A 13,197-nucleotide genomic window follows, 5' to 3' on the forward strand; every position below is an offset into this window, starting at 1 on the left:
GAAATGCTAGGGCGTCCACCTCAGTCGACGCGGCAGGACGGGCCCCGGTCCTGTCGAGAAATGGGCAAGGGCTCTTGACGCATGGACGGCGATGGTCTGGTTCCAAAAGCTGCGACATTGAACGCGAACGCGGTAAAAATGACTACAAACTTCTCTATTTTGGTAACCCACACACTCAATATGGTGTTGGCATTGCCATCTCAGAGGGTTTCCGTTATGCCATTAAAGAAGTCGAACGATTTGATGATCGGCTGATGAAGCTCACCATTACATCAGCTGATCGCACTATTCATTTCTTCACCGCGTATGCACCACAGATAGGCCGACCTGATGCCGAGAAAGATGCCTTCTGGCAACTTCTCGATGAAAACACTTGTCACGTGCCTGCTGACGATTACATAATCATTGCCGGCGACCTTAATGGTCATGTGGGTGAAAAGGCAGACGGTAACAGGTGCCATGGGGGAAAGGGGTTCGGAGCGCGCAATGAAGGTGGCGAGCGTATAATCGATTTTGCAGACACCCATGACCTTGTACTTATGAATACATGGTTCATCAAACGATTGTCTCATCTTCCCACATTTTATAGTGGGAACAATAAAACGCAAATCGACTATATTCTCATAAGACGCCAACATTTTACCACTGTCACTGATTGCAAAGTCGTTCCCTATGAGACCATCGCACCTCAACATCGGCCGTCGATTGCTGTCCTGCGAATTAAGCCACCGATAAAACGGCGTGAGGAACGCACTGGCCCGCCGCGCATTAAATGGTGGCGATTTGGTGAGAAGAAAGAAGACACGGTCTCACTCATACGATTGCCAACCATTACGAATGTGGAAGAATCATGGAACCACATAAAAGACACGATCCACAAAGCGGCCTCTGCAACCCTCGGGGTCACCAAGCCGGGTAAGCGGTACATCAACCGAGATACTTGGCTTTGGAATGATGATGTTGAAATGAAGGTCCGTGAAAAGAAACGCCTCTACCACAAATTTCTCGACGATAAAGCGCCTGCTAATTGGCAAATTTATAAGAATACCAACCGGGAAGCAAAGAAAGCGGTCGCTGTCACCCGAGTGAACCATTTCAAAACTCTTTACGATAAACTGGACACTCGGGATGGCGAGAGAGATCTGTATCGACTTGCTAAAAGCCGTTATGAACGCACACAGGATATCGAACACTTCTGTTGTGTTAATGAGAAGAACGGTACTTTGCTTACCAACCGTCGAGCCGCAACGGATAGATGGCGAGAATACTTCGAGCAGATTTCAACTGAAGAATTTGCTCATCCTCCACTTCCACAATCATTGCCGACATTTGGAGCAGTTCCACAAGTCAGCGCAACTGAAGTTGAGGAGGCAATAAAACAAATGAAATCGGGGAAAGCAACACAACAACACAACAAAGACCTGACGACATCGCATCTGAGCTCTGGAAAGCGAAGAGCTGGGACCCAACACTGTGGCTCAGTGAATTCTTTAACCGGGTTATTCAGGAAGGAAGAACACCATCTGACTGGCAAGAAAGTACCACTGTTCCAATATGGAAAAAGAAAGGTAGCCCAGCAGAATGTTCAAATTACCGTCCGATCCGGTTACTTTCCCATACCATGAAGATTTTTGAACGCATTCTTCACAACCGTATTCGCGAAATCGTTCAAATAACCGTGAATCAAACCGGATTTGTCAAAAACTGCGGAACTACTGACGCAATACACGCTGCGCCGTTACTCATGGAGAAACATCGTGAGAAGCATCGCCCTCTTTACATTGCCTTTCTGGATCTAGAGAAAGCGTTTGACCGTGTACCACACGAACTCATCTGGTATGCTTCACGACAACACTTCGTACCAGAAGAACTCGTGCGCTGGGTTCAATTGCTCTACCACGATCCGAAAAGTAAAGTTCGAAGTATGGCGGGTGTATCAAAACCGCTTCGTGTCTCTGTTGGACTTCATCAAGGAAGTGTCCTCTCACCACTCCTCTTTGTCCTTGTTATGGACACCGTCACACGGGATATCCAACGTCCAGCGCCCTACACACTGTTTTATGCAGATGATGTTTTCCAAGCATCTGATAGCAAAAATGATCTCGAGCAACTTGTTCAAAAATGGAATGATCGCCTCATGCAACACGGTCTCAGATTGAATTTAAACAAAACTGAATTTTTGACGACCGATCCTCATGAAACAGGCACAATCACTGTCAGCGGCAGTGATCTGCCCAGAACTGAGCGATTTAAATACCACGGGTCAACGCTATCAGCCAATGGAGAGCTGCTTTATGAAATTGCTTCATGCATTAACGCAACCTGGATGAAGTGGCGTTCCACAACTGGTGTCCTTTGTGATCGACGTATCAACGAACGTCTCAAATCTAAAATTTACCGCAATGTCGTCCGTCCAGTCGCTCTCTATGGTTCTGAGTGTTGGCCGACCATAAAAGACAATGAACGGCGTCTTGCGGTAATGGAGACGAAGATGCTACGTTGGACTAGTGGCATCACACGTTTAGATCACATCCGAAATGAGGATATCCGCGATCGTTATGGGGTTGCACCGATCGTGGAAAAGTTGCGAGAGAGGCGTCTTCGATGGTATGGTCACGCAATTCGTGCAAACGAGAATTCACTTGCAAAGATTGGTCTGAACATCGAAGTCGATGGTAAACGACCAAAAGGCCGACCTATGCAACGGTGGCTTGATACGCTGGATGGGGATTTGAAATCCTCGAGATTGCACCCAGATCAGACATTCGATAGAGCCAAATGGCGAAGCCGATCACGACGAGCCGACCCCGCTTGTGAACGGGACAAAGGCTGAAGAAAAAGATTAACAAATAAAACATTACTTTGGCTTTGACCCTTCTATCTTGAACCTAGCTCACATAACTTCTCTAGTCAGTTTACTTTATTTATGTCCTTAATAGATGAATTGTGAATTGCGGGATGACCATCCATCGATCGTGATAGTTCGCGAAGATCTGAGTGGAAATCTACTGAAATATTCCCTGGACTCGAGCCTGTGCCCTATTTTTCGAAAATGGGAGGGGGTAGAGTAGGTGAATGCATTTAAACACAGAGGGTTAGACTCCCGCAACGGTACGCCGTCGGACTACCAACTAAACACCATCCCATCGTCAGAGAGCTAGCCTGGAACCGTTTGTCACATTACTTCAAGCTAGTCCCCGAGCTCTGATGCCTTGCAGAGCCTCCAAATCAGGGAATTCCTTTCACTAATCGGAGGGAAGGAAACTGTTAGCTCAAGGAACCCACTGGCATCCAGTCTTGATCCGGTCGAGCTCTATCTTCTTTGCAACAAGGAGAACCCGAACGTAATGCGCAACACGGTTCCCCTGTCAGCGCTCCTTACCATCTCTTCGACAATGTTGTCTGGAGAGAGATCCCCTGTGTCTACATAGAACTGCTGGCGAATCCTATCTCACCTTCCGCAAGAAAAAAAGGTGTGATGGACGTCGTCGACAACTCCATTGCAAAACACACAATCAGGAGATCTTGCCTTTCCGATCTTATGCAGGTAAAACTGAAAACCTCCATGTTCACTAATTAGAACTCTATTTTCTCAACAAATATTAACATGGATAAAAACTAAATCAACTTTTTCAGATCCGCATTACTGCCCCAACCATGCTAATAGCATTGCAACACACCCAACAACTACTCCATGTACAACACCTTGTATAAAAATATGTTCTCTACCCTGTAACGCTGGACCCTTTGTGTCTGGTACATGCCAAGAACCACCTTCTCTACATGTAACAGTTTACACAAAACTGTATGTAGATCCATCTCTCTAACATAATTTTCAATAAATATCAAAACATAAATGTCAAGCGATGACGGCTTTACGGTTTCTTACCAGGGCAGAGGCAAATCGTCAGACGCTGCCTCACCTCTGCCCTGGGAGCAGGGTGACCGTAGCGGCCCGCAGATGTTGACGAGATTCTGGAAAACCCGAATCCTCAATTAAACCCCGGTACATATTCACCCTCCATACGTTACGTATAACTCATAACCAATTATACTCTTTTTTATAAACCTAAGCTACCTGATCATCATAATCCGAAAACTCCCAAACTACCCTCATAATATGTGTTTACTGGGTATTGCAATTTGCACAAACTTTGAGTATCTGGGGATGATTATCCAGTGAATGTATGCTCGTCCTAGAGCGTGGTGTACTTCGTTGAATGCTCAGCTATTCTACATAAAATGCACATCTTCTCCCTGCTCTGCAATTGACTAAAAGAACAACAGCGTAAATGCATTTTAAGCTCAAGATATCATCTCCATTTAATCATCACCCCATTCCCCAATCATTTCCTTGCATATACAAACACAGCTCTTCACAACAGACACTCTATATCGCTCAAATTCGCAACTTAAGTGCCAATTTACCTATCATCACCACCCATATCTTAGTACTCCATTTCAATCATATTCATCCAGCAAATTGCAGCACACCTTTTAGGAACGCTAGATGAGATCCTTAAAGGACTAATTAAGCATATTGTAATGAATTTAAGTGGGTAGGATGCTCAAAGCGATCATTCTAAATGACCGACAATGACCTAGAGGGCAGAGTTACTCCAGGAACCCTAGAAAATTAGCGAAGTTGACCGTGAAGGTCCGCCCGCAAAGATTGAAGCTCCATCAAAGTGCTCGGTCGACACGTTCTTGTACGCCTCTGTGCTAGCCAGGCTCGGGAATGTGGGGGGGAGTGGTCCTTTGAGCGCTTTGATCCTCCACGCTTCATTACTACAAAATTAACGTGTCTATTCCGATGCATGAGTCCACATCGGATTCCAAAATAGACAATACAAGGAAATTCGCGACGGCCTAACGAATAACGACCGGAACGCGAGCTAAAATTGAAAAAGAAAAAAAAGCCGGCTCGACCGCGCACGTTCCTTGACATCCTCAGGTCAGTTTGTCTTTTTGAGGATGTCCCTGAACCGGTTCTGCGAGAGCAAGGAGGAAAAGAGAGGGAGGAAGTTTTCGAGGTAGTCCCGGAGGTTTGTTTTGTCCGGGACGGTGACGACAAAGGGTTCGCACTGTTCAGGTCCTTTCACAAGCTCCTTTAATTTTTCCCTCTCCACAATCTCCCCGTCAACCAAAAAAAATCCAATCACTCTCCTCGTCACGAATTCGATTCTTTTTTCAATAATTATTTAATTGAAATCTTGAAATATAATCTATTTTAGGGAAAAGTAAATCACTAACAACCGTTCAATTCACTCTTATCACCTCCAGGCCTCTGACCTCTCTTCAACCCAGCACCGCTTCGCCTCCCGCTACATTACCTTGAACTCTGTCAGTTCATGTTGCGGCAACATGCGCATGCGCCTGCGGATGCGGCAAATCATTCGCCTCTGTGAAGATTAATTCGCCCGAATGCATTCAATAATGTGCAATATGTGGCGAACATTAGGGTAATTGCACATTATTAAATGCATTATTAAGCAAATTAATTAAGAAAGAGCCGAATGAGATTCCGCTCCCGTCGCGAAGCCGCGGTCACTACAACTCCCGCAACGGTACACCGTCGGATTATCAACTAAACATCACCCCATCGTCAAAGACCTAGTCTGGAACCGTTCGTCTTCAGGCTAGTCCCCGAGTTCTTATGCCTTGCAGAGCCTTCAAATCAGGGGATTTCTTTCATAAACGGAAAGGGAAGTTCAAGGAACCCCCTGCCATCCGGTCTCTCCACAGGTTGGGCTCTATCTCCTTTGCAACGAGAAGAACCCGAGCGTTCCTCAGCATCTCCTCGACAATGTTGTCTGAAAAGAGATTCCCTGTGTTTATTTAGAACTGCTAACGAATCCTATCTCTCCTTCCACAAGGAACAAGTCCAAATACCGGAAACTGAACGCTTCGGGTATAATAATTTTCTGTTCAACTTGTCTGAGAAATTTCCTATTGTCGTTTTCCCATTCGCATATATCTCCAATTCAAAATAGTCCTTGATATACCATGTATTTCCAAACTTCAACTCCATTCATATGATTTTATTATAGTTTATATGATGATGGCGTCATACATGTCAGTGCAATAAACTTACGTGAAATACACAATTTTGACCTTCTATAACTTCGTTAATAATAGTTGGATTTTTGTCAAACTTTCGAAAATTATACATTATGTTATTACTTATAACCGGACCGGCTGGCCGAAATCCTGCAAAATTGAATATTTCCACGACCCCCGGGTCGACAAAAGGGCTAAAAATGCAAAATCGTCGGATTCTCGTAAGCGATGCCTTGATCGAAAGGGGATGCATTCCAGATTCCTATATTCGGTGAAATAAAATTTACCTCCTTTCACATGTATGGGGACCCCCCTTAAACTCAATACAAAATGGCGCTACTTGTTATATGTAAAGGGATTCACAGACCATACCTTCTCACCAAATTTCGTGACATTTAATTTAACCGTTTCCGAGTAAATCGGGTGTAACAGACAGACCGACAGGCAAACATCAAATCGAAAACGTTTTATTTTACACAAAACCTTCAACAACTTCCCTTGCGCTTGTATATGGTTTTCCGCATCTTAGCAAGAAGGGCAACGTGGATCACTCCTGCGATCACCATCGCGACCGATTCACCCGCAAAGCTCCTCGTCTCTGTACTTACGATATATCTCCTACCTACGTACCTACGATATATGTCCTTGTCATACTTAACAGATTGCGTTGAACTCATCAGGAGATGTCGCCTGCTAGAGGTAAGACTTCCAAATATTTGCCATTTTCCGACTGAAGCCCGAAACTCCAACTGAAGCCTTGTCCGCTGCTGCTTTGATTTGACTAGATTATCGACTCACCAAACGATATTTGACGCACGATTGGAATTCCCTTTTTAGTCAGAATATCTACTTTCGTTTTTTCCAGTACAAGGTTGAAACCACGAGCAGTCTTCCATTCACTTACCCGTCGCATCAATATACCAAGTCTGGTTTGCATGATTTGTTTGTTCGATAGTGCGTCCAGCAACAAGCCTAGCGACATCATCTGCATAACCGACCAGGCGCGACTCTTCTGGCATGTCGCGTCTAAGCAGACTATCATAGCGTTTTAGGATGACTCTGACCCTCTAGCGTCTCATAGAGCAGGGTGCGGTTAGTCAAATAATCCCTCAATACCCGTAATTGATAGTTCGGCACGTGAAAAGTATTATCTAAGCTGCTTAGAATGTCTTTCCATCTTACGGAGTTGAAGGCCCCTATGACGTCAAGCGTTACGAGGAGTACAACCCGTCGAGCTCGGCGACTGTGTACCTCCGCTCGAATGGCATCCACGAATTGCATGACAGCATCAATTGTGGATCTCCCTACTCTAAAGCCGAACTGACGCAAAGATAAATCTCCGGCAGCATGAATCGCTCCAGCGAGTCTATTTCTAGTGAGTTTCTCCAACGGTTTCTCGCAGTGTCAAGCATACAAAGTGGTCGGTATGAAGACGGCAACTCAGGGTCGCCTTTCCCTTGGCTGATTAGCGCCACCTTCCAACAAGAAAGGAAAATGCCCTCTTTTAGGCAAGCGTTGAATGCGGCAAACAGTAGGTTTGGCCGATGTTGCAGGACCAGATCGTATACTTCTGGGATACCATTGAGTCCTGGCGCCTTCTTGTTTTTTCTATAGAAAACTGCCTCTTGAAGCTCTTTTATAGAGAAGCGTAGGCAGTCCTCGCCACTCTCTGCGAGCCGTCACCATCCCGTACAGGGTGCGCAGGGAATAGTGCCTGTACAATACGGTCCATTTACTCGACCTTAAGTGTACAGGGTTTCACCAGTGCCCAGATTTTTCGGGTTACCAGTTTATAACCGAATCCCCACGGGTCCCCATTCACTGAGTCGATCAACGACCTCGAAAGCAATTCATGGTCGCTTGCCAAGAAGCCTTTCAGAACTCGCCACCCGCCCATCAGTGACTCCGACGCGACGGTTACTTCGGGAATGGTTCCCTCGCAGCCCGGACGCCGGACCGTTGGGCCGGGTGTTTTCACCGCCATTTCGAGAATTCGTTTCCCTCTGGAGCCTGGATGAGGCATACCCCATTCAAGTGCCCTGGCATTAAAGTCACCCCCGACCAGGATCCGCCCCTCTGTGCCGGAGATAACGTACTTGGCACCAGACACGAAGTATCATCCGCAAATGTAGATGTGGCTATATTACTGCTAGTTGGTAGATGTGCAGATAAGGGACCGCATCGGTTCTAGTACGTGTCCTCGTGGTACGCCAGCATTGATGTTTTGGTCACGCGCGGGAAAATTTGTGTACCGGATTCGAAATTTGTCCAGGTAGGATTCAAGAATCTTGTGAACATTAACGGGAAGCAATTTCTTAATTTTGTACACCAAACCTTCGTGCCATAGTCTACAAAACATCTGTACTACATCCAGGAACACCGCAGAACAATACTTTCTCTCGTCTAATGTTCGAATAATTCCGCCGCAATTCAATGAACTTGCTCCGTCGTTCTGTGTCTTTCGTGGAAGCCAAATTGATGTTGGGGAATTACTTTTTCGTCGGAAAAGGAAGGTGAAAGTTTTGCCAGGAGGAGGCTCTCGAAAAGCTTTTACACTACGGATAGCAAAGTGATCGGCCCATATGAGGTTCTTCTTTTTCTTCAGCCTTTGTCCCGTTCACAAGCGGGGTCGGCTCGTCGTGATCGGCTTCGCCATTTGGCTCTATCGAATGCCTGATCTGGGTGCAATCTCGAGGCTTTCAAATCCCCATCCAGCGTATCAAGCCACCGTTGCTTAGGTCTGCCTTTTGGTCGTTTACCATCGACTTCGATGTTCAGACCAATCTTTGCAAGTGAATTCTCGTTTGCACGAATTGCGTGACCATACCATCGAAGACGCCTCTCTCGCAACTTTTCCACGATCGGTGCAACGCCATAACGATCGCGGATATCCTCATTTCGGATGTGATCTAAACGTGTGACGCCACTAGTCCAACGTAGCATCTTCGTCTCCATTACCGCGAGACGCCGTTCATTGTCTTTTATGGTCGGCCAACACTCAGAACCATAGAGAGCGACTGGACGGACAACATTGCGATAAATTTTAGATTTGAGACGTTCGTTGATACGTCGATCACAAAGGACACCAGTTGTGGAACGCCACTTCATCCAGGTTGCGTTAATGCGTGAAGCAATTTCATAACGCAGCTCTCCATTGGCTGATAGCGTTGACCCGAGGTATTTAAATCGCTCAGATCTGGGCAGATCACTGCCGCTGACAGTGATTGTGCCTGTTTCATGGGGATCGGTCGTCAAAAATTCAGTTTTGTTTAAATTCAATCTGAGACCGTGTTGCATGAGGCGATCATTCCATTTTTGAACAAGTTGCTCGAGATCATTTTTGCTATCAGATGCTAGGAAAACATCATCTGCATAAAGCAGTGTGTAGGGCGCTGGACGTTGGATATCCCGTGTGACGGTGTCCATAACAAGGACAAAGAGGAGTGGTGAGAGGGCGCTTCCTTGATGAACTCCAACAGAGACGCGAAGCGGTTTTGATACACCCGCCATACTTCGAACTTTACTTTTCGGATCGTGGTAGAGCAATTGAACCCAGCGCACGAGTTCTTCTGGCACGAAGTGTTGTCGTAAAGCATACCAGATGAGTTCGTGTGGTACACGGTCAAACGCTTTCTCTAGATCCAGAAAGGCAATGTAAAGAGGGCGATGCTTCTCACGGTGTTTCTCCATGAGTAACCGCGCAGCGTGTATTGCGTCAGTAGTTCCGCAGTTCTTGACAAATCCGGCTTGATTCACGGTTATTTCAACGATTTCGCGAATACGGTTGTCAAGAATGCGTTCAAAAATCTTCATGGTATGGGAAAGTAACCGGATCGGACGGTAATTTGAACATTCTGCTGGACTACCTTTCTTTTTCCATATTGGAATAGTGGTACTTTCTTGCCAGTCAGATGGTGTTCTTCCTTCCTGAATAACCCGGTTAAAGAATTCACTCAGCCACGGTGTTGGGTCCCAGCTCTTTGCTTTCCAGAGCTCAGATGCGATGTCGTCAGGTCCTGTTGCTTTCCCCGATTTCATTTGTTTTATTGCCTCCTCGACTTCAGTTGCGCTGACTGGTGGAACTGCTCCAAACGTCGGCAATGATTGTGGAAGTGGAGGATGAGCAAATTCTTCAGTTGAAATCTGCTCGAAGTATTCTCGCCATCTATCCGTCGCGGCTCGACGATCAGTAAGCAAAGTACCGTTCTTGTCATTAACACAACAGAAGTGTTCAATATCCTGTGTGCGTTCATCACGGCTTTTAGCAAGTCGGTATAGATCTCTCTCGCCATCCCGAGTGTCCAGTTTGTCGTAAAGATTTTTGAAATGGTTCGCTCGGGTGACAGCGACCGCTTTCTTTGCTTCCCGGTTGGCATTCTTATAAATTTGCCAATTAGCAGGCGTTTTCTCGTCGAGAAATTTGTGGTAGAGGCGTTTCTTTTCACGGACCTTCATTTCAACATCATCATTCCAAAGCCAAGTATCTCGGTTGATGTACCGCTTACCCGGCTTGGTGACCCCGAGGGTTGCAGAGGCCGCTTTGTGGATCGTGTCTTTCATTTGGTTCCATGATTCTTCCACATTCGTAATGGTTGGCAATCGTATGAGTGAGACCGTTTCTTCGTTCTTCTCACCAAATCGCCACCATTTAATACGCGGCGGGCCAGTGCGTTCCTCACGCCGTTTTATCGGTGGCTTAATTCGCAGGACAGCAATCAACGGCCGATGTTGAGGTGCGATGGTCTCATAGGGAACGACTTTGCAATCAATGACAGTGGTAATATGTTGACGTCTTATGAGAATATAGTCGATTTGCGTTTTATTGTTCCCACTATAAAATGTGGGAAGATGAGACAATCGTTTGATGAACCATGTATTCATAAGTACAAGGTCATGGGTGTCCGCAAAATCGATTATACGCTCGCCACCTTCGTTGCGCGCTCCGAACCCCTTTCCCCCATGGCACCTGTTACCGTCTGCCTTTTCACCCACATGACCATTAAGGTCGCCGGCAATGATTATGTAATCGTCAGCAGGCACATGACAAGTCTTTTCATCGAGAAGTTGCCAGAAGGCATCTTTCTCGGCATCAGGTCGGCCTGTCTGTGGTGCATACGCGGTGAAGAAGTGAATAGTGCGATCAGCTGATATAATGGTGAGCTTCATCAGCCGATCATCAAATCGTTCAACTTCTTTAATGGCATCACGGAAACCCTCTGAGATGGCAATGCCAACACCATATTGAGTGTGTGGGTTACCAAAATAGAGAAGTTTGTAGCCATTTTTACCGCGTTCGCGTTCAATGTCGCAGCTTTTGGAACCAGACCATCGGGTTTCTTGCAGAGCGCAGATGTCAATGCACCTTTTCCGAAGGGCTCTTGCGAGTTCCTCGGTCTTTCCAGTTAGGGTACCAACATTTAGCGTGCAGACACGTATTTGTTTTGTTCGTTGTGTGCGGACTAACTTGCTTACGTCCTGACGTCGTCCGTGCGTCAAGAACCCTTGCCCATTTCTCGACAGGACCGGGGCCCGTCCTGCCGCGTCGACTGAGGTGGACGCCCTAGCATTTCTCCGAGGCCTGTGACTTAATCCGATCATCATGTTTGTAACGACATTCTATGCATTTTCTTGGTCGACCTGTCGCGGCGGCCCATATGAGGTTGCTTGCGTCAAATCCTTGTCAGCCTTGGGGACCATTGCAACCAGCGATGTTTTCCAACTTATCCTGCTGGGAAGTAATCGAGTAATACTGCTGAATAATTGGGTGAGTTACTTGATAGCTAAGTGTAACCTCGCGGTGTTTCTAGCGATTAAATTATTTGAAATAATTAAGACATGCCTTTTCTATTCGCTAGTAATATTTACTAATAATAATAATAGTCGTTGGCGCAACAATCCAATTGGATTAAGGCCTTGAAGTGTGTTAAAGCACTTTATTCAAGACTCAGGTACTCATTCACGGCCGAATCGACTGATATCCGACGTCAAATTACGATACAAATTCCACTATCACCAGTGAGATTTGAACCGCGGCCTTCCGTACTACAGCTTGCAAATAGCGATATTTCGGGAACCACTTGTCCCCTCCAAGGGAAGGGAACACGTGGTCTCCGAAATATTGCCATTTGCAAGCTTAATAAATATTACTAGCGAATGGAAAAGGCAAGTTTTAATTATTTCAAATACTTGATGGCGATAGGTGGTAACTCTGGGACTATTTTCCCGATAATGTTGCCAAGGCCAGGAACTTTCTTCGGATTAATTTTCTGTAGTACGCAATCGAGGACGTCTTTCGTTCTTATGCGAAACCCACTGACTGGCCTAACATTTGAAAAACACCCTTCAGATAAGCCACAAACACTGCTCCTTTATCGGCATCGCCCAGTTTCCATAAGCAAGCCTTAATGGTGGCTTCGTCTGCACAGACCGCCTTAGCTTTTTATTTGCCCTCCATAGAGAGCTGTCGTTGCTATGATAGGGACTGAGATTGCTTGTGAATTGTTGGAAGTCACTTTCTGTTTCTACTTTCAGAAGATTTCTTAGCTTCTTGGTAGCTTTCGCGAGCTCCTGCTTCAATCTCGGGGATCGATATTCCTACCATTCTAGCCTCAAATTTCGTTTACTGCTTATCAGCTATTGGATATTTTCCTGGACCCACCACTACTGTTCAGCGGTGGAGAAGAGTTTCGAGCTGCTGTGATGATGCATTGTTTGAATTGGTCGATGTCGCTGTCAAGTTTTCAGTGGAACTCTGATGTGAAGATCAGTGCTGATGTTTTTTTTTGTACTCAGTTTGTCCTCTTATTTGTCGAGCCTGATTAAATTTATGAATTAGCTGGTGATGGTGATTATAACAAGGGAGTGATTCGAAGATATGGCAGTTTCCAATGATGTTCGCAACGTACCCCTGGCACCCTTGGTGATGGATTTCCAAGATATGCTTGGGTGATGCGACCAATCTCCTTTCTCAACTTTTCGAAATACCCAGAATGGTAAAGTTTTCCTGCGCAAACCTCTGTTGTTCACTTCAAGATGTTCGTTGTGGAGATGAATAACCGTGGCAGCCACAATGTAGACCAGTCGATGAGCCTCTGTGGCAGCAGTCTCGCTAGCCAAACGACGGCAATTATGTTGGTA

At 45.9% G+C, this 13,197-nt stretch overlaps 1 protein-coding gene across 2 annotated transcripts in view; it reads left to right on the forward strand.

Moving 5' to 3' along the window:
• The window catches only part of LOC119651157 (non-lysosomal glucosylceramidase), a 67,905-nt gene that overhangs the window by 25,686 nt on the left and 29,022 nt on the right, over window positions 1-13,197 (forward strand). The gene's annotated exons all lie outside the window — the stretch shown is intronic.

This window comes from Hermetia illucens, chromosome 3 (assembly GCF_905115235.1).
Source record: "Hermetia illucens chromosome 3, iHerIll2.2.curated.20191125, whole genome shotgun sequence".
In the NCBI taxonomy this organism is placed as follows: Eukaryota; Metazoa; Arthropoda; class Insecta; order Diptera; family Stratiomyidae; genus Hermetia; species Hermetia illucens.